General features: G+C 36.4%; 1 long non-coding RNA gene across 1 annotated transcript; it reads right to left on the minus strand.

Annotated features, from left to right (window-relative positions):
- Window positions 1-1009: 1009 nt before the first annotated feature.
- On the minus strand, window positions 1010-13020 carry LOC122141129. Its single transcript, XR_006157562.1, has 3 exons — window positions 12493-13020; window positions 10061-10249; window positions 1010-2093 (listed from the first exon to the last, which is right to left on the minus strand). It is a non-coding gene; the product is annotated as an uncharacterized LOC122141129 (long non-coding RNA).
- Window positions 13021-18898: the final 5878 nt, after the last annotated feature.

Below are 18898 nucleotides of genomic sequence, written 5' to 3' on the forward strand. Positions count from 1 at the left end.
GTGACCACATGAATGAAAGCAAAATCAGGGAGAATAAGCTTCATATAGCAATTAAATGCCATGTAATCTTGAAACTCCACAGCCAGCAGGTGGCAGTAAAGTAATCCAGTACATGTGCACTGGGATTGCAGCTCCACAGGCAGTCGGCCAAATGTTTCAAGTTCAAATGTCTGGAGACTAACCTACTTCTCCTATTTCCCCAGCCACAGGCGCCACAAGGACCTGATTCAGCGCTCACTTCCACCTCCCATAAGCACAGGCTCCAAACAGACACACACAGTGATCTAAACTGTATTGATCGAGCTGACGCTGCTATTGTGACTAAATCATGTTGGTTAAAACAAACAAATAACCCTTACAAAAGTACTTCTGTGGTATCGTATCAGATCATAGTACTTTGATTTATATCTTTGTGCTAAATGATTACCATATTCATATACCACATCAGGAGTCTTCAACAGGGGGTCTGTGGTGGTACAGCAGGAGGTCTACCAATTATTGTCTGATCTAAAAAAAAGTTGAACTTCAACCAAAACTAAAGTTAAGATGCAAAATGATGCAAAGCTAAATTGTCAGCATCATTACTCCAGTCTTTGGTGTCACATGATCCTTCAGAAATCATTCTAATATGCTATAATGATTTGGTGCTCGAGAAACATTTCTTAATATTATCTATTTTGAAAACAACTGTGCTGCTTAATGTTTTAGTGCATACTGTTATAATTTTTTTCAGGATTATCTGAAAGGATTATCCTGTTCAAAAGAACAGAATTTGATTTAAAAAAAAAAAAAAAAACATTATAAATGTCCTTACTGACACTTTTGATTTAATGGATCCTTGCAGTCATAAAGATATTGATTTCTAAAAATAATTTATAAAATAAATACATAAAATAAATTATGTAATGCATGTTACTTATACTAAGTTATATTTAAGCTTACACAAATATATGACTCTGTATATCAATAATAATTATTTTTAACGACATGGCATTTTAAGCATCACCTCCAGTTACATAGTTACATATACAGTATATACTGTAAAGATTTCTGTACTATGCCCAAACAACCATGGTAAAACCAAGGTACCATTTGTGTACATTATAAGTGAAACAGCTGGCCACTGGAAACCGAAGCAATGGCACATTACAAAAAAAATTATCAATATATAAGAAGTATAGTCATTACACGACTTGACTAATTTCCCTCACATTTCCACGCATAATCAACAGCTCTCTTGTGTGGACTTTTTTTAGACCCTGCCCTCCCACACCAACACACAGTTCCAACATTGTTTGTTCAATGTTATTCCAGCGTTATCATGTTGCTACGGGAACATGACTGATGGTGTGAAAGTGCTATGTGCTCGCCGGTCACTTTGCATCAGCACGCCGATATTATCACTGCTGTCTGAGAGTAGGCCGACATGATTCATGCTCTATCTCTGCCTGTCAGCTCCAAAGAAAAAGAAAAAAATAAATAACCATAATACACACGCTGTTCTGAACATGTGAAACACCAGCCCCCAAATAACGTTCTGTGAGGACAGCAATACTCACGGATGAATCACAGAGAACATAAGTGCTACAAATGTTATATAAATCACAAAATCGTGCCAATGGAGCGAGATAAAAAATATAACACCCATAACGTCAGTTCTGGAAGCTTGTATTATTAAAAGTTTGTCTGATTGGTTAATTTCAGCTTCTACATCTCGATCGGTGGAAGATTACTTTACAACAACAGTCACCTTTTGTGTCACCGTCTTATTTTCTTCAAAGAATTGTGCTGTTATGATATAACAATCCTTTCTTTGAAATAAGGTCTCCATTCAGCGCTGTATTTTTAAGTTTACTGAAGACGTGTTTCTCTATTCAACCTGGTTTCTTTGAGCTTCTGAATAGTCATTAACATTATTGTATCATTATGTAACCCAGTACCATCATTGAATGCAGAGTGTATCATTACCTTCACAACATTAGGTGAGAACAGAGCTCCTCCGTGCTCAGTCAGAAGAAAAAGTCTTATTTTCGGAGTGATTGACCCATTACTGTGTCGGACACCCACACACCATTTCACCATTGACAGTTGCTCTGAGGAGAAGAGATGATGTACTGATGAACAGAACAGCATGAACAGAACAGAACATACACACATACACAGACTCTCACAGCATGCTGGAGCCCACAGACAGAGCTGTATCCAAAGCTGGGCGCTTGTACTCAGTACTATTGACAGAGATGTCATCAATGTACCGACTGGATTCTTGTCATGACCTCAGCACTTGCTCTCATTCTCTTTCATCTGAGCATGTTATTGACCATCATCCACTGATACAAGTGTATTGTGGACCATACAGTAAATCCAGGTATGGATTCATAAGTGATAATGTCAAGTAGCATGATAAAAACAAAGTTTTCAAGACAACTTAAGGCAACCATATTTAACCATAATGAGTCAGTTATCTAATCTGGATCCAAGCACAATCAGTGGCCCGATACAGTATTTGTCATTGTGACATGACGGCTTATGATAAAGTATGTGTCATCGTCATCTGGTACAGTACAGTGCGTCACAATGCTATTCAACATGCTCTCAATTACTTGTCATAAAGCATTCATAGTCTTTAGGACAGATCAGCCATTATAATCTAAATAATATTTTTTCTTTATTTTTTAAGCATAAAATAATTTAAAAACACACACACACACACACACACACACACACACACACACACACACAGTATCTTTCAAAACTTTGGGGTCAGTAGGGTTTTATTTTTTATATAGAAACAAATGAAACAAGGGTGAGCAAATTATGACTTTTTTTTGGGGGGGGGGGGGGGGGGGATTTTCCTTTAAGCCCAACAGCTACAAAGCAGTCACAGCTTAAATGTGCTTAAACAATACATCTACTCTAAAACAGTTGGACTAGAGAACCAGAGGAATGTCCAGTGCCAAATCTCTTAGTCCTCCACCAGAGGTTTGTCTGAGCAAGAACAATCATATCTGAGAGATCAGAGGAAATCTCTGGAACTATCACATTGTTCCTTCCCATAATATGGTTTTCATACTCCTTAAATAAGGAATATCTGAATCAGATTACAAATCACTCATCAAAGTACACAAAAAATATTCAAATAATTATTCCCAGGCTCTCTCAACATTTTTTTTTACCCTGAAGATAATGCTAGTTGATTCTGATCTGAATCACTTATATGAGTCACAGCCCATTGGTTGGATACAGCCAGCCAATGATCCAAATGGCCTAAGGCTCTTTAATGGTAACTTATGAAAAATAAAAAGTGCAACTGTGGTTAATGATAACTGTGTCAACAGTTTATGTGCAAGATATTCAGTGTATCATATTACAGTTCAGGCTAGGTTTCACTTATTTAGTGAAATATTAACTTACCATCAGCGCTTGTGTGAATAGGAATATAATGAGTTAATGGATGTCCATAATGTACATATGTAATGACAAGTTACTGGGTTTCACCTGACTTTGCTAGAGGCCTGAAATAGGTAAACATTATGACTAAAGATGTATTCTTCAAATATGAAAGCGTGGATAACCATGTCAAGACACAATACAAAAGCTCACTGTATAGTGTATTATGGTGTGACTAGCTTTCACATCAACATCCACACATGCACAAACACTCACACACAAACACAAGCCCATCTCTTTTGCAAACAGAGAGCTGTTTTTACATCCCAGGCAGGCTGAGATAAGGAAAAACTCCTGCTGGACTCTTTCAGGTACACTGCAAATATGCAAACTGCCTGTGATGGTAGATAAGGGCCGAAAGCAAAGCTTGCACTCACAGAGCACTGTAATTAAAGTGCTGTCATTAGGGATGGCTGATTAGTCATTTCTAATCACTCAAAGTGCTGAAACTCTTTCATTTTCCAAGACTTTAGGTCAGCATAAATGACCGTAGCGAGTTTTTGAAACTAACCTGGGGTCAGCCGAGTCCTTGGATCTTTAATGTCGGTGTATTTATGACAAAGCATGATTAGCATTTGTGCGCTGCGCCGAGGTCTGGAGGCCGAGTTGCAAAGATGATCATGTCTTTGATCCGTTAGACAAACAGGACTAATTTATGCCTTGTCTTCTGTAAGAATTTTAAAAACGGAGGAGAAAAATGCTGTAAACCCATTGACCTTTTCACTGCAGGGTTTCCTGAAGCGGACGAGCAGACTGATGATGCCTGATGCTCTAAACAGGATGTCCTGTGCCTCAGTCGACTTGGGGGTGACAGAATGTGCCTTCTTGACTGAGATGGCCTGTGAAGAATCATTGAGATGGATGAACGTAAATGGCCTCACACAGTCAGAGACGGAGGTTGAGAGGAACTGTGTCAGACTAAACCCTGTTTCTTAGTCGCTATTTCTCTGACCTACTTATGGCTCTGGATCGATACTCATAGTCCCTGTGGTGCTCCTGCAAAGGCTGAATAAGAAGCCCAGGCTGCTTTAAATGGCTGCTCTCATCGAATTACAGAGATGGACAATCCTGAGTGCTAAAGCAACCTACCAGTGAGAGAGAGAAATGTCAATTTTATAACCACATTGTCTACTCTGTACAAAGAAGAAATCATGTCCATTTGTTTGATTTAAAATGCATCACATGATGATTTAGCACACAATGCTCCTGAACTTTGAAAGATTTGCACAGATATGTCATATGTGCCACCCCATTCTCCTTTTGAATATAGAACACCCAAAGATTTGTGTAGGGGAGAGCGGGGCACATTCTAACACTTTTTGACTTTGTCAGTTTGTGTAATTCCACATGGGGTTCAGAATATAATTTTAACAATTACAGAACATGATCAAGCTTTTAACAAAATTAAATTGATTTTACCATTGTAAAATATACTACTGTTACATGCCACTTAAGAGTTTCTAGCATCTTCTTAAAGGGATCATATGATGTGATTTCAGTTTTTCCTTTCTCTTTGGAGTGTTACAAGCTCTTGGTGCTTAAAGAAGATATGTAAAGTTGCAAAGACTAAAATCTCAGATCCATGAGATATTCTTTATAAAAGATAAGAGTCAACAACACCTACCTAAAATGGCTCGTTCTAACACGCCCCCACATGTCTACGGCCCCGTTTACACTAGTGCGTTATCGTTTTAAAATGGCATTTTAGAATGAAAATGATCCTCATCTACACTGGCGTTTCAGAAATGACATCCGTCTACACAGCCTAAAATGCGTGTTATGTGACCATTCATGCAGGTACAGCCATAGATATGAAAAGGTAGATTCCCTATTATTTAGATTGTGGTTGGAGCAATCGAATGGGGAATCTACCTATACATCTATGGGTACAACAATGCGAATGATGTTATTGTTTACACGGTCATCAAGGATACACAGAGCGAATGTGGGCAGCCACGCCATTGTTTTCAAAGGTCTCCATTTTGGTCCGTTTACACTGAAATGCAACCCTGGAGTTTTCAAACTAAAACAGGGTCTGCAGCGTTTTCAAAAGTCTCCATTTTCGAGGGTCGAAAAACGATAGGCGTAACCATAGCAAAAGTTATGCATTTTAAAACGAAAACGCACTAGTGTAAACGGGGGCTATGTCACAATGTGGGAAGATGTTCATGCGAAGAAAGAAGGTGTAACATTTATTCTCGCTGTTGACGCCGCCATGTTCTGAAGACGCTGTGTGTTTTGTTGTGAAAGCAAAACCACTTTGTTTGGCCTTCCAAAAGAGGACACAACTAGAAATCAGTGGTTAAGTTGTATTTACAACACTGTTCCAGAACAGTTCAACTAAAATATTCAGATGTGTGCAGCACATTTTACAGAGGACGAGGACTATTTCCTGTGAGAGTAGCCTACAATATTGTGTATGTTTCTATAAAGTGGGGCAATTCCAACTTTGCAAGAAGTTGGTACTGGCGCTTCTGACACAAAATCTGTAAGTACGTTTTCATATTTAAAAGATTTGCCACTGATGATCCAAAAACGAGTTTTGAACAGTGCAGAGTAGGCTTGTTGTTTGTCATTTCTCCGATCACAAATGCAGACATGATGTTAACGCAGCACGATACACAACGCAATGCGTAAAAAGACAGTATAAGTCATTATAATCAGTAATTATGTCCCCACTGGGTGCAAAAAATGACTCATTTATAATGGGTTTTATTGTTTTTGTCTTGTTGCACTGGGACAGGGCCTCACAGTATGGTAAGTGTGTGCTTGAGGTATTTGGCCATGCATTGGATAGCTGGCCAATCAGAGCACACCTCGCTTTTCAGAACGATGAGCTTTGTAAAAATCTACATGTTTCAGAAAGGAGGGGCATAGAGGAGCAACAATAATGTACATTACGTGGAAAATAATGTGTTTTTTGAACCTTAAACCGCATAAACACATTTCATTACACCAAATACACAAAATAATGTTCTTTTTAGTAATGTCATATGACCCCTTTAAAGGATACCTCTGCTATGTGGCAGAACAGCACCGGGTTAGATAATGTCTATGAGAATGAAAACCCAATCTGAAAGCTTTTGGCAAATGGCAAGTAAGCTTAATGCAATAAACAAGGGCACTCTAAAGCACCAGAGCACTCCTTTGAAACCTGGGCCGTCAGGTTTGCATGTATACGCTGTTAAGCTGGTTCATTATTTAGCTCTGTCTGAGGGAGGGTGGGTAGGCACATAGCACTCTGGAGAGATTTCGCTCCTTCTGATTTTATAGCTGGCTGGGCATGGTGGGCGGCTGTCACTGAGTGATGATGCGTAGGAGGCCCTGGGTCATGCTGCCACCAGAGGTTTAGTGACAACAAGTTAAATGAGCTACTTTTGACCTATTTCTCCTCCCCGTTAGCTTAACAAGCTATAAATACCTGTGGCCCTCTTGATGTCTCGCCACAGGAAAGATGGAGGATGAAATACGTCTGGTACAGGCGCTGTAGGACAAACTGCTGAGTGAATCTGCATGGATGGATTATTGAGTGGAAAACTGTCAAATGTGATCAGCTTGTACAATTCACAGCTGCATTTAAAGGGGTCATCGGATGCTACATGCACTTTTACAAGTTGTTTGAACTAAAATGTGTGTTAGCAGTGTGTGTACACAACTACCCTATAATGATAAAGAGCCACCCAGTGGTTTTTATTTAACCTTGTTAAATAATTTCTAAGCGATTGAGGTGTTCTGTTGTTGGATGTAATAATGAACATAGCAGTTGTCATTTACTCCTGACATCTGAGCCGCTGAAGACGCAGTGGATTACATTTGTTTCTGAAGGGAATGCGCCCCTGAAGACGCAGTGGATTATATTTTTTCACAAATCGTTCGTGATCCAGCTTCACCAATAGAAGAAGTGAGTATAAGGTTTTTTAATGAATCTTTGCAAATCGCCTTTCCTAATAATGTGCTAATTGGCAAGTTTCATGATGAATGTGGCTAAAGTAAACAGTCCCTCAGAGAGCAGCTCGAAAGAGAGAGGCGGGGTCAGCAGAGCTCATTTGCATTTAAAGGAAAGTGCTACAAAATGGCTTGCTCTGAAAAGAGCTGTTTTTGACAGGGTATAAATCAACTTCTGGAAAATAAAAACTATGTTATCCAATGACCCCTTTCTGGAAAAATGGGCATTTACTATGTTATAGACTTTTCATTAAGACCCTAAAGAATCATATCAACTTCTGGAAAATGGGCATCCAATGACCCGTTTCTCTTTCTGACAAGGCACAAACTGCATTTGAAAAGCAAGGAAAACTGTAATCTTCTCATAGTTCAGAGCTCTAGAGGGTCTATCAAAGCCTTTAGGCTCTCACTGATGAGGCTTAAATATTTAAACACATTCTGCTCTCCAGCTCTCTCGCTTGTACCACATTTGTCTGCAATTATGTAATTCTGCCACAGCTTTCAAATTCAGCTCTGTTCGATAACTTTCTCCATGATGGTTTGGGGGCACAAGTGCATACACAGACAGAAAGAGACAAAAAGTTCCAATTTACTCAAACATTATAGATAAATAACCCCTCTCTGAAAAATTCATAAAAGATTTTCAAGGGATAGTTCACCCAAAAACGTATGTATGACATGTAGGGGAAAAAAGAGATGTTAGGCAAAATATGACTTCAGAAGACTTGCAATATAAACTTGTTTGAGTTACATCTATGGTGCTTTTTTGTTCTTTTTTTCTTTTTGTGTGCCATTTTTGGAGCTTGACATCAGCCAATACAGATTTTAGAATAAAATGAAGGTAATTAAACCAAAAAAAATATTACTTTTGTAAACTACTTTACTACTTTAATCCCTTTAACTAAAACTGATTTTGAGAGACTGTATGTGGGTCTATAAATAAATATAGCACTTTATGCAAAAGTGAAGAGAGGGAGAGAAGTTCTTTACAGAAATCAAATAAATTTTGAGTTATATGCGATGACTCGGACCATAGGCCACATTACATCTATAGAATTCAAAGATCAAAGGCCATGAGAACAGGGCCTGTCTGACTTTCTCAATAGTGTTTATGTGCTGCATTTGTATGTAAAATCATGTGTGGGTGTCTTCCTTGAGGACTCTGACTGGCTGTAGAAGCCAGAAATAGCTTTGAAGAGATCAAACAAAGCATATTCTCGCCACACTCTCAAAAATAAAGGTTCCTTATTGGCATATGTGATTCCATGGAGAATCTTTAACATCCATGGAACCTTTCCATTGCAAAAGGTTCTTCATATTTGAAAAAGGTTTATAGCTTAGCACTAAAATGGTTCTTTTAAGAACTATTCACTAATAGGTTCCTTGGGAACTCAAAATTTTTCTGGCATTGCTATGAAATCCCCCTTTTATTTTTAAGAGTGTGTGCTGAATGTTAGCTTACTAACTGCTTTGATTCTTATTGCTGGAGGCCAGATAGGAGCTTGAAAGTTTTACACCTTTGCTAGTCGAGCACCCTACCTTAAAAGCTATGTAAGACTAAAATGACCCATAACTTATGAACGGGGCCCTGCAAGCCTCATTTCCACTGATTTCAGTCTTGGTGCATTCAGGGCAGGCTGTCACCACTGAGTCCTGTGATCTCTGTCCAAACAACACCGGCTGGTAACACAGCGGATCAGAGCCGTTTGCATGCCAGAGTGGGTTAGATGAGGGAGACTGCAGGGATGAACAGACGTCATTTTCTGCTAACTAATCAAATGATTCAGAGCCGTGTGCTGCATCACTCTGGTACCTGCTTCCTGTTCCACATCTAAAGGCATCAACAACAGTGCCAGCACAGACTAAAATACATGCGTGTCCTCTTCTTACCTCAAGGAACTGGCAACGTGGGTATTAGCAAGTTTCTCTGAGTGCATGCTGCTCAGACCATATCTCTAAAAATGTACAAGAAGGTCCCTAGTGAGTATCTGAATTTTGATAGGTTTTCAATATTATTTGAAGGCATACAGTACAATGGATAAAATTAAATCTCTTCCGTTTATTTCTGTATAAACAGTAAACTCTTGGCTGCAGAAAAGCCTATTTAAGATTTCCAGCATTACTGGCCAGGCAAAAACATAGTGAGATATGACTGCACATTAAATACCAGTTTTCAATATGCAAGCAGCATAACAGACTGTTTTGTAAAGCTAAGAAAACTGGAAGCAAGGGACACAGGAAGCCAAGCACATTCAAGTTACAAATGGCCAAGCTCGCTCTTAAAAAGGTGGTATCTTATAATTATTCATCAAAAAATCATATTGCTTTGGCGAACAAAAACTGTAACATGCAGTATAAATCTTGTGACATCTAATTACCATCTGAACTACAGTCAGATGTTTATTATGTGGCACAAATTTTGAGTATTAAGCAATATAGCACAAATGTGATATATGGTCTGGCTAAACGAGAGCTTAGCAAGTCAGCTGAGAATCACACCTCTCCATGGCAATGATCCAGAGTGCCTGTTATGGTGTGAACAAATTTTCTCTCTCTCATGGGAGACATCTCAAGGAGCAGATGAACTCTTGTGTGATGAACATCTGTGTCTTTAACAATTCTGATGTACCATATACATAAATGCCATGTTTTCTTCTGAACATACCTGTTTAGCTCTCCCTCACAGTCAGGACATGCCCATATGCTGCGTAATCCTGCCAGGCTGTTGATTGGCTCGGTTGTCCCTCAGAATGATGTAATGCTCAGGGGAAGGATGGCTATGCTGCTCACTAGGACTAACTGAGAGTAAGCAGCATTCAGTGAAAGGTCTCACTTGATTAGCGAAACCAAATACCTTGCATGGAAAAGCACAAAAAATAAATTATTATTATTATTATTATTATTATTATTATTATTATTATTATTATTATTATTATTATTATTATTATCATCATCATTGTTTTTATTTATTTGATTAATTTTTTTTGATTTTATTTGATTCAAGTCATCATCAATGTTTAAAACTTTTTATTAAATTTTTTGAAGATTTTGTTGATTTATAGAATGTAGCATTCAAAAGCTTAGAGTCAATATAATTTAATTTCTATTTCAGATGAATGCTGTTCTTCTGAACTTTCTATTCATCAAAGAAACCTGAAAAAAAGTTTTCAACATAATAATAACAATAATAATAAAAAATAATAAATGTTATAAATAAAATCTGAATATTAGAATGATTTCTAAAGGATCATGTGACTGGAGTAATGATGCTAAAAAATCAGATTTGAAATCACAGGAATAAATTACATTTTAAAATAGATTTAAATAGAAACAGTTATTGTAATATAGTAAATATATTTCAAGATTTTACTGTTTTTGTTGTACTTTGGATCAAAAAAATGGAGAGAATGAGAGAGAATGAATTCTGAGTATGGGTCACCATCATACAGTTTATGGTCACCATACTTGGCAGTATGTCACATCACTTTCACTTTCACTGTAAAAAACATTAAAAACTTACTGTTCAAAAACATTTGGCTGGTAGCGTATATGAGGACTTGTTTCTTTTGTAAAAAAAATATTTTAAGTGAACGAATCGTAAACAAAAACCGATCAAAAATGGTACCTCTTTTTTGTTACACAATGCACAACTTGCTCTGTCTGGAGTCTCTTAGCAGATTTGTACACACGCAAATTTAGACTTGTTTTGGTAGTGAATGAAAAGAGTCACTTGAGTGAATATTTCAAATGACTCATTCACACATTAAATCACTTGTTGCCAACTATTGGTGTAATGATGTAACCTGCAGAAAGGGTTAGTGAACAGATCTGAACAAATCTTTTTAGTGAATGGATTCAAAAGAAAGTCACCGAGATTAAACAAGTCAGATTTTGTTATAGCCAATAGTTAGATGCAAAAATTGGCTTTTAATTTAGTTTTATTAATCAAACTTACGGTTTAAAGCCTGTCTATACCTGATTCTATCCTAATATAGAAACAGGAGCAGATCATTTTGTTATTGGTAGCACATATGGACATATGGCTTCACTCCATATACACCTGATGTTGATGACTACTAAAACACTTCACAAAAAAGTTTACATCAGATTGACAAACAAAGACAGACAATATGGTCTTCCCTGTCTGACAGAGGCATTTTGTAATGAAGTATGGTAAGAGTTTAAAATTCATTTAGAATTAAAGTGATTCACCACTAAGAGAAGTTTTCAAACAAACAACTGCCCGGTGGTATTACACCCTGAGATGTTTTATCTGTGAAAAAGAAATCAATACAGTTAATGTGTAATATTTCATTTCAGGAGCTGTCCATAGTTATAAGTTCAGGTCCATTAAGTTATAAAAGAATAATGGATTTATGCTGAAGTGTTGCTGTTGGGTTGAGGTTGCAGCCCAAACAGTGGAGGGAATATCAAATAGTGCTCACAAATGGCTTATTTCTGGAAGCATGCCCAGGCACTGCTCAATGAGCTAGAGATACCTGAGTGACAACCTGCTGAAATAATACTCTGACCCATTGTGTTATCAGGGCTAGGTTTAGTTTTTTTTTTTTTTTTAGAAAGGTGAGGGACCCAAAACATCATACAGAATACATATATATATAAATAAGTGGTATGGAAGATTGTTTTTAAGCTTAATACATTTATTTATTAAGCCATGAATGATTTAGCCATGTTGAGAATAAAAGAAAAAAATAAATAAATTAGCTAAACAGGAATATGGACTGTTGGTTTGGCCTTTTAAATGTGCTAAAGTGTAAAGTTAATACATATAATTTACATCAAAAGCTTTCTCCCCCCTTTCATCATAATGTCAACTCACAGGTCATTTAAAATGCCAGATTTCCCCGCCTCAGACTTTGTTATGTGATAATTCAGACCTTTACAATGCAGTTCTTAAGTTTAAGATGCTAAATCCTAAATATAAATGGAATCAGCAGGCCTAACAGAAAAGGAAAGAACAGAAAGTCTGTCTGAAAGGCCCATCCAATCAGTGCAGAGCTAGTGGGTGTTTGCACCTGCCTAATTAATTTCCACACCAAAGGTTCCCATTGTGTGTCTGCGCAAAGCCGGACTGACCTGATACAGCTGTCCTTGTCCATTAGAAATTGTGTTTCTCGGGACATATGGTCGGATGGTGGGACGGGTGTATGTGAAGTGTGTGAAGATGGAGGTGCTGTTGACAGTCACCACGGTGTGCTACCTGGCCCACTTCCACTCTATAAATGTAAATGAATGAATCATGCTGGCGACATATGCTCCAGTGATTCTTCATGTGCCAGAAGCCTGCAGGTCCGGTACTCCTGTAGCCCAATAGTAATTCCACAATCTGTTCCTCTCCGGTCTCAGGAGGAAACCCCTCTATCCTCCCTCTGAAATAAGCTGGTGTTAAGAAAAGATAGAGAAAGCACAGACTTTATTAACTAATATATCTTAAGCCATCCCATTTTTTTGGAATGCATGCCTTTTACTTAAACAATTGTCCTTTACTTGTTTTTTTTTTTTTGTAATAAAAATGTCGTATAAATTGTATCTTTTAATCACCGACTATTCGTTTATATATCTGTGCATTGCTTTACTGTATAAAACATTCTCATAACACTTTACAATGTTTCATTTATTAACATTAGTTAACCTGAACTGTCAATGATAAATACTTCTGAAGCATTTATTAATCTTAGGTAATGTTAATTTCAACATTTACTAGTAAGTTATTAAAAGTTGTATCTGTTGTATGTGGTAATATTAATAAAAGACCTGAACAAAGATGAACTAACAATGAACAGTTTTACACTTTTATTAACTAATGTTTAAAAAGATTAATAATGCATTGCTTATTGTTAGTTAATGTTAGTTAACCCATTAACCAATATTACCTGATGGGACATTATTGTAAAGTGTTATCAAAATAAGTATTACACATGTAAATATGTACTTTTTTGTTTTACATTTACATTATGAATGAAAACATTTATTATCTTAATTATGATTTGTGGGAAAGAACTTTGTATAAAAAAATAATTTATAGAACTGTTAAATGTATGTAAATAAAAATAATATAAATACATTTATATAAATATTTACTAGCATTAATATTGTATTCTTTCTCTAATTTTGCTTCAGTTTATTTTTGTGTGCAAAAATAAGAAGTCAAAATAAAATAAAAGTTGTGCTTTTTGGTGCAAAACCACAGTTCTTCCGTTTCAATAATGAGATTTTTTTTTTCATTATTTGCTGCAAGGCTTCGTCCCCTAAAGCCATTTCCTTCTGTGATATTAACTCATCCTGGGCAAAAGTAACTGAGTGGATACGAGAGGAACACAAATTGGCCTTTGCCGCGGGCAAGGCTTTTTCCCAAGATGGTTGAATAACAGGGACATGCAGTACAGAACTGCCCGGTCCAGAACCCGGTGCCGCTCGAACAGCCCATCTCAACCGGAGAGAGACGCTTCTGCCAAAAAATCAGTGATGAGCTGCCGCCCATCTCTGCCAGAGAACACTCTTGCAGTACGGCAGGTCTGTGCCCAAAGCTGATGTAATGGTGCCACTTCCACAGATGGCTCTGTAACTCTATGCCACGTTATCAGCTCCCCTCGCTCCCTGTGCTCAGTCTCAGAACACCAGCAGCTTGTTAATGATGAGACTAGATCTGTAACAGAACAAAAGTCTTCAGCGCTGGAAGACAGGTGGAGTATTTTATATGTACTTTATACTACAGGGATGAAATGTTATGATGCACTAAACGGTCCCAAGTGAGACAGGCAGGAAACAGCAAAGCCGCTACACCAGACAACAGGTGCACGTCTGTGTGGAGAGACGGCTATATCCTTCTGGATTGTGTGAACAGACAGAGTTAAGTAGAACAGCAGAGACAGACCGTAAAATGCTGACCAGGCATGCATAAGTTTACTTCTTACAGTCGTAAGGGCTCAGTGTGAGTTTTGGCTTTATATGGTATCCAAAATAATTCACATAATAAAGTGATTAACTTTATTAATAACTACCATAAACTATAAATTGAAGTATTACATTTAAAATTACACACTTGATCATTAGGGATTCTTATTTACATGAGGTCAGGGAATATCTAAATAGTCATAAATCTACACACAGCAGAACCCAAACACCAAAGTGTAGCAGTAAACTACTTAAAATTTAATTCAATAGAAAAATTCAGTATAATTCAGTTATTTACTGAACAGAAAGTTTGTGTGGCTGTCAATAACAATACTGCTGAAGTAACACAAATATGATTAACAAACGTTGTTAAAAATATGAAAATTAAAGCATTGTGAAAAAAATGAAAATTAAAAAAATAATAAAATTTAATGCCATATCAGGGCTAAAAAAACAAACAAATCTTTTTTCTTTAAAAAAGTGTACTTTATATCTGTACAGTAAATGCCACTTGGTTTGATATTTTGGATGTAATATATACAAAATATCCATAGTTTTTAAAGATATATATGTATGGATTAAGAATCCAAATATATGTGTGCATTTTTATGCATAAGTCGCTGTATGTATAAAACTCTGTTACATGTTATTTAAAATTATGTACATATCTTGATTATTATTGAAATAAAATAAACAGTTTAAAAGATATTATATATTATCCCTATCTATCTATCTATCTATCTATCTATCTATCTATCTATCTATCTATCTATCTATCTATCTATCTATCTATCTATCTATCTATCTATTATTAACATATATTCATTTATGGTCTAATTATTATAATTTAACAATCTAATTATTTATATTTATTTATTTTTTACTATCATTAATAGTGTTTTCTTTCTTTAGTTTTGCTTCAATGTTATTTCTGTGTGCAAACATAAATATAATTACACTAAAATATTAATTTAATTTAATATTTATTCACAGTTTATATTCCTGTTAAATAATTTTCCATTTACATTTACAGTTATTCATTTAGCAGACACTTTTATCCAAAGCAACTTACAGTTGAGGACTACAATAAGTGATTCATCATAAAGAGCCAAATAAATGCAGGAAGTGCTTTAATTTTCTGTGAATTTCTGATTCTTTTTGTGTATACCTCACGGAAACATTGAAACGACCAGTCATACCTGTACAAATAAAGTGACTGAAATAAGAGTAAAAGAGAGGTAAGAAAGAGCCTGAAATAGAGTGTGTGTAGGTATATCAGATTATTGTTGTGTCCTTGTCCCCTCCCACATACACAAGCAAACACTCGCTCTTTTCAGCCAGGCACCTTTTCAGTGAAGAGGTCTATATAAAAAAAGAAATGAAAGTTAGCTGATGCATTGGCCCTCTCCATCAGCATTTGCCACTTGAGATCAAAGCCCCTGCGGCCATGCTCTCTTTCTCCTTTTTCCTCTCGCTCTCCCTCCTGTGTGGGTGTGTGTGTGATGTTCATTACCACCCCAGGCCTTGCCCATGCTCTTCAGCCAGACAGATCTGCTTTCTGGTACGAGCTGAAAGCTTCAGATTCAGTTTTCAAGATCAAAGCAGGGAGAAGCAGGGCTAGCATGTCAGAAAACTGAACTAACAAACTGCTGGTGTGCTAAGATCAATGTGGACAGGCTTACCTGGATTCCTGGATACTTCCCAACACAGCCTGAATGCTGTTTTACAGATCAAAATGCAAAAATCTCCCCAGTGTCAGTGTATGTCTGTATCTTCATCCTGGCTGCTCAAATACAGTGCGATGAACAGTGATGTCACTTTCCAACTCCAGAAATGTGTTCTGCTAAACATCAAACATAATAAGATGGATGGTTATAGAGTTGTATCAGATGTAAAGCAATATTTTCCTCATTTTAACATGCAATCTGTTCTGACTGGCTTTTAGCATATGGTAATACTAAACTTTTAAAGTTTTTTAAGAACAAAGGTCTTTTTTTGTGACATTATAGGCTCCAACTTACATTCTTTTCTTCTGCTATAAAAACATAACTCCGAAATGCTCTCTAGACATGATTTAATGTTTAGCCTACAGCCATTGTTAAAGTCAGAGTATCACATCACAACTGAACCCTTATGCAACTTCTCAGTATAAACAGACAGTACAACAGCTAGTGAGACGATCGCCTCTCTGGGGCATTGAGAGAGCCGTGTGGGCCTGAATAAAACAGAGAAGCCTCACGCAGGGGCAGATACAGATAGCCTTGCGTGGCACAATAATTAATCAGACAGCAAGCTAATGCTAACAAGTAATGCATCAGTGTGGTGGAGACCTGGATTATGGATGATAGGAAGAGAGAGTTGCTCTGGATGAGACAGATCTGGTGCACCTGGGCAGAAAATCACATGTGCTGCTCCTCGACACCAGGCCCATGAATCACCTCCACACTGAATGAGGACTGCACTGCTTCCATGTCATTTCATCTTAGCCAAGCAATGCACACAGGCCACAGACTGGCTAATGTGGGATATGTGTTGAGGAAAGGAAAGGCACTTCTTATTTTCTTGCTTTTAGCTGTTTTGTAAAGTAAAAGAAAAAAAGAAAAAACTTGTAATAAACTATTTAAAAATACCTTTGTGAAATATTTGCTATAAATAAATAAATAATATAATTTATGTCAAATTATTATTTAAAATAAATAAAATATTATTGTAAAACATTTGCTATGTAAAATGTAAAATGTAAACAAACAGACTACACACACATACTGATACTACTGTATGTGGAAACAACAAATATGTCTTCAATCTGGGAAAGCTTGGCCAATATATTATATAATATTATATTTTTATAAAGTTTGTAATACCGTTTTTACTTTTGCAAAATATACCATGCATATTTCCTGTATGTAAACTATTTAAAAATATAAATGATAATAATAATATAGAACAAATGCATTTTTAGTTTCCCTATATATATATATATATATATATATATATATATATATATATATATATATATATATATATATATATATATATATATACAGTCACAAAAATATCAGCAGCCTTGGTAAATATGATCAAAGAAGGCTGTAAAAATGCATCTGCATTGTTAATCCTTTTGATCTTTTATTTTAAAATTCATAAAAATCTAACCTTTCATTGGATAATAAGAATTTAAAATGGGGGGAAATATCATTATGAAATAAATGTTTTTTCTCAAATACACATTGGACACAATTATTGGTACCCCTATAAATTCTTATGAGTAAAAAATATATGATTTTGATTCTCATTCATATTCACAATTTTGAGCACTCCAGGGTGATTATGGACATGAAATTATCCAGCCATGGCTTCCTGATTCACAAAAATATAAATAGTAGGGAAAACAAAGGCATAATTCCCTTAATCATCCATCACAATGAGAAAAAACAAAGAATATATTTCTGATGTGCAGCAAAAGATTATTGAGCTTCACAAATTAGTGAAGTGGCTTTAAGAAAAGAGCTAGAGCAGTGAAAATTCCCATTTCCACCATCAGGGCAATAATTAAGAATTACCAATCAACATAAAAATGTTACGAAACTGCCTGGAAGAGGACGTGTGTCTATATTGTCCTAATGCATGGTGAGGAGGAGAGTTTAAGTGGCTAAAGACTCTCCAAGGACCACAGCTGGAGAACTGCAGAAAGTAGCTGAGTCTCAGGGTTAGAAAACCTTAAAAACAGCACCTACATCACCACATGTTGTTTGGGAGGGTTTCAAGAAAAATTATCCTAGCTCATCCAAAAACAAACATCAGTATATTCAGTTATCAGACACGACTGGAATTTCAAATGGGACTGGCTTCTATGGTCAGATGTACAAAACAAATTAGCTTTTTATCAACAAACACTTAAGATGGGTTTAGTGAACACAGGGATAAAAAGTACACCATGTGTACAATGAAATATACTGCTGTATTTTTGATGTTGTGGGCCTATATTTCTGCTGGAGGTCCTGGACATCTTGTTTAGATACATGGCATTTTTGATTCTATCAAATACCAACAGATAAAAAATTGATTAGTGACTGACTCTGTTAGAAATCTTATTATGGACAATTTTTGGATCTTCTAACTGTACAATAATCCAAACTCAAACTGCAAAAACAACACAAAAATGGGTCACTGAGCACAAAACCAAGCTTCTGCTATGGCCATTCCGGTCCTCTGACCTGAACCCTATAGAAAATGAGTGTGGTGAACTGAAGAGGAGAAGCACCATTATGGAGCTGGGAATCTAAAGGGTTTGGAGTGATTCTGGATGAAGGAATGGTCTCTGATCTCTTGTCATGTGATCTCTAACCTCATCAGGTGTTATAGAAGAAAATTTAGAGCTGTTAAACTGGCAAATGGAGGTTTCAAAAAGTATTGCATAAAAGGGTGCCGTTAATTGTGGCCAATGTGTATTAGAGAAAAACATTTATTTCATAATGATATTTTCCCACATTTGAAATTCTTATTATCCAATGAAAGGTTAGATTTTTGTGAATTTTTTAAATAAAAGATCAAAAGGATTAACAATGCAGATACATTTTCACAGCCT

This window comes from Cyprinus carpio, chromosome B20 (assembly GCF_018340385.1).
Source record: "Cyprinus carpio isolate SPL01 chromosome B20, ASM1834038v1, whole genome shotgun sequence".
In the NCBI taxonomy this organism is placed as follows: domain Eukaryota; kingdom Metazoa; phylum Chordata; class Actinopteri; order Cypriniformes; family Cyprinidae; genus Cyprinus; species Cyprinus carpio.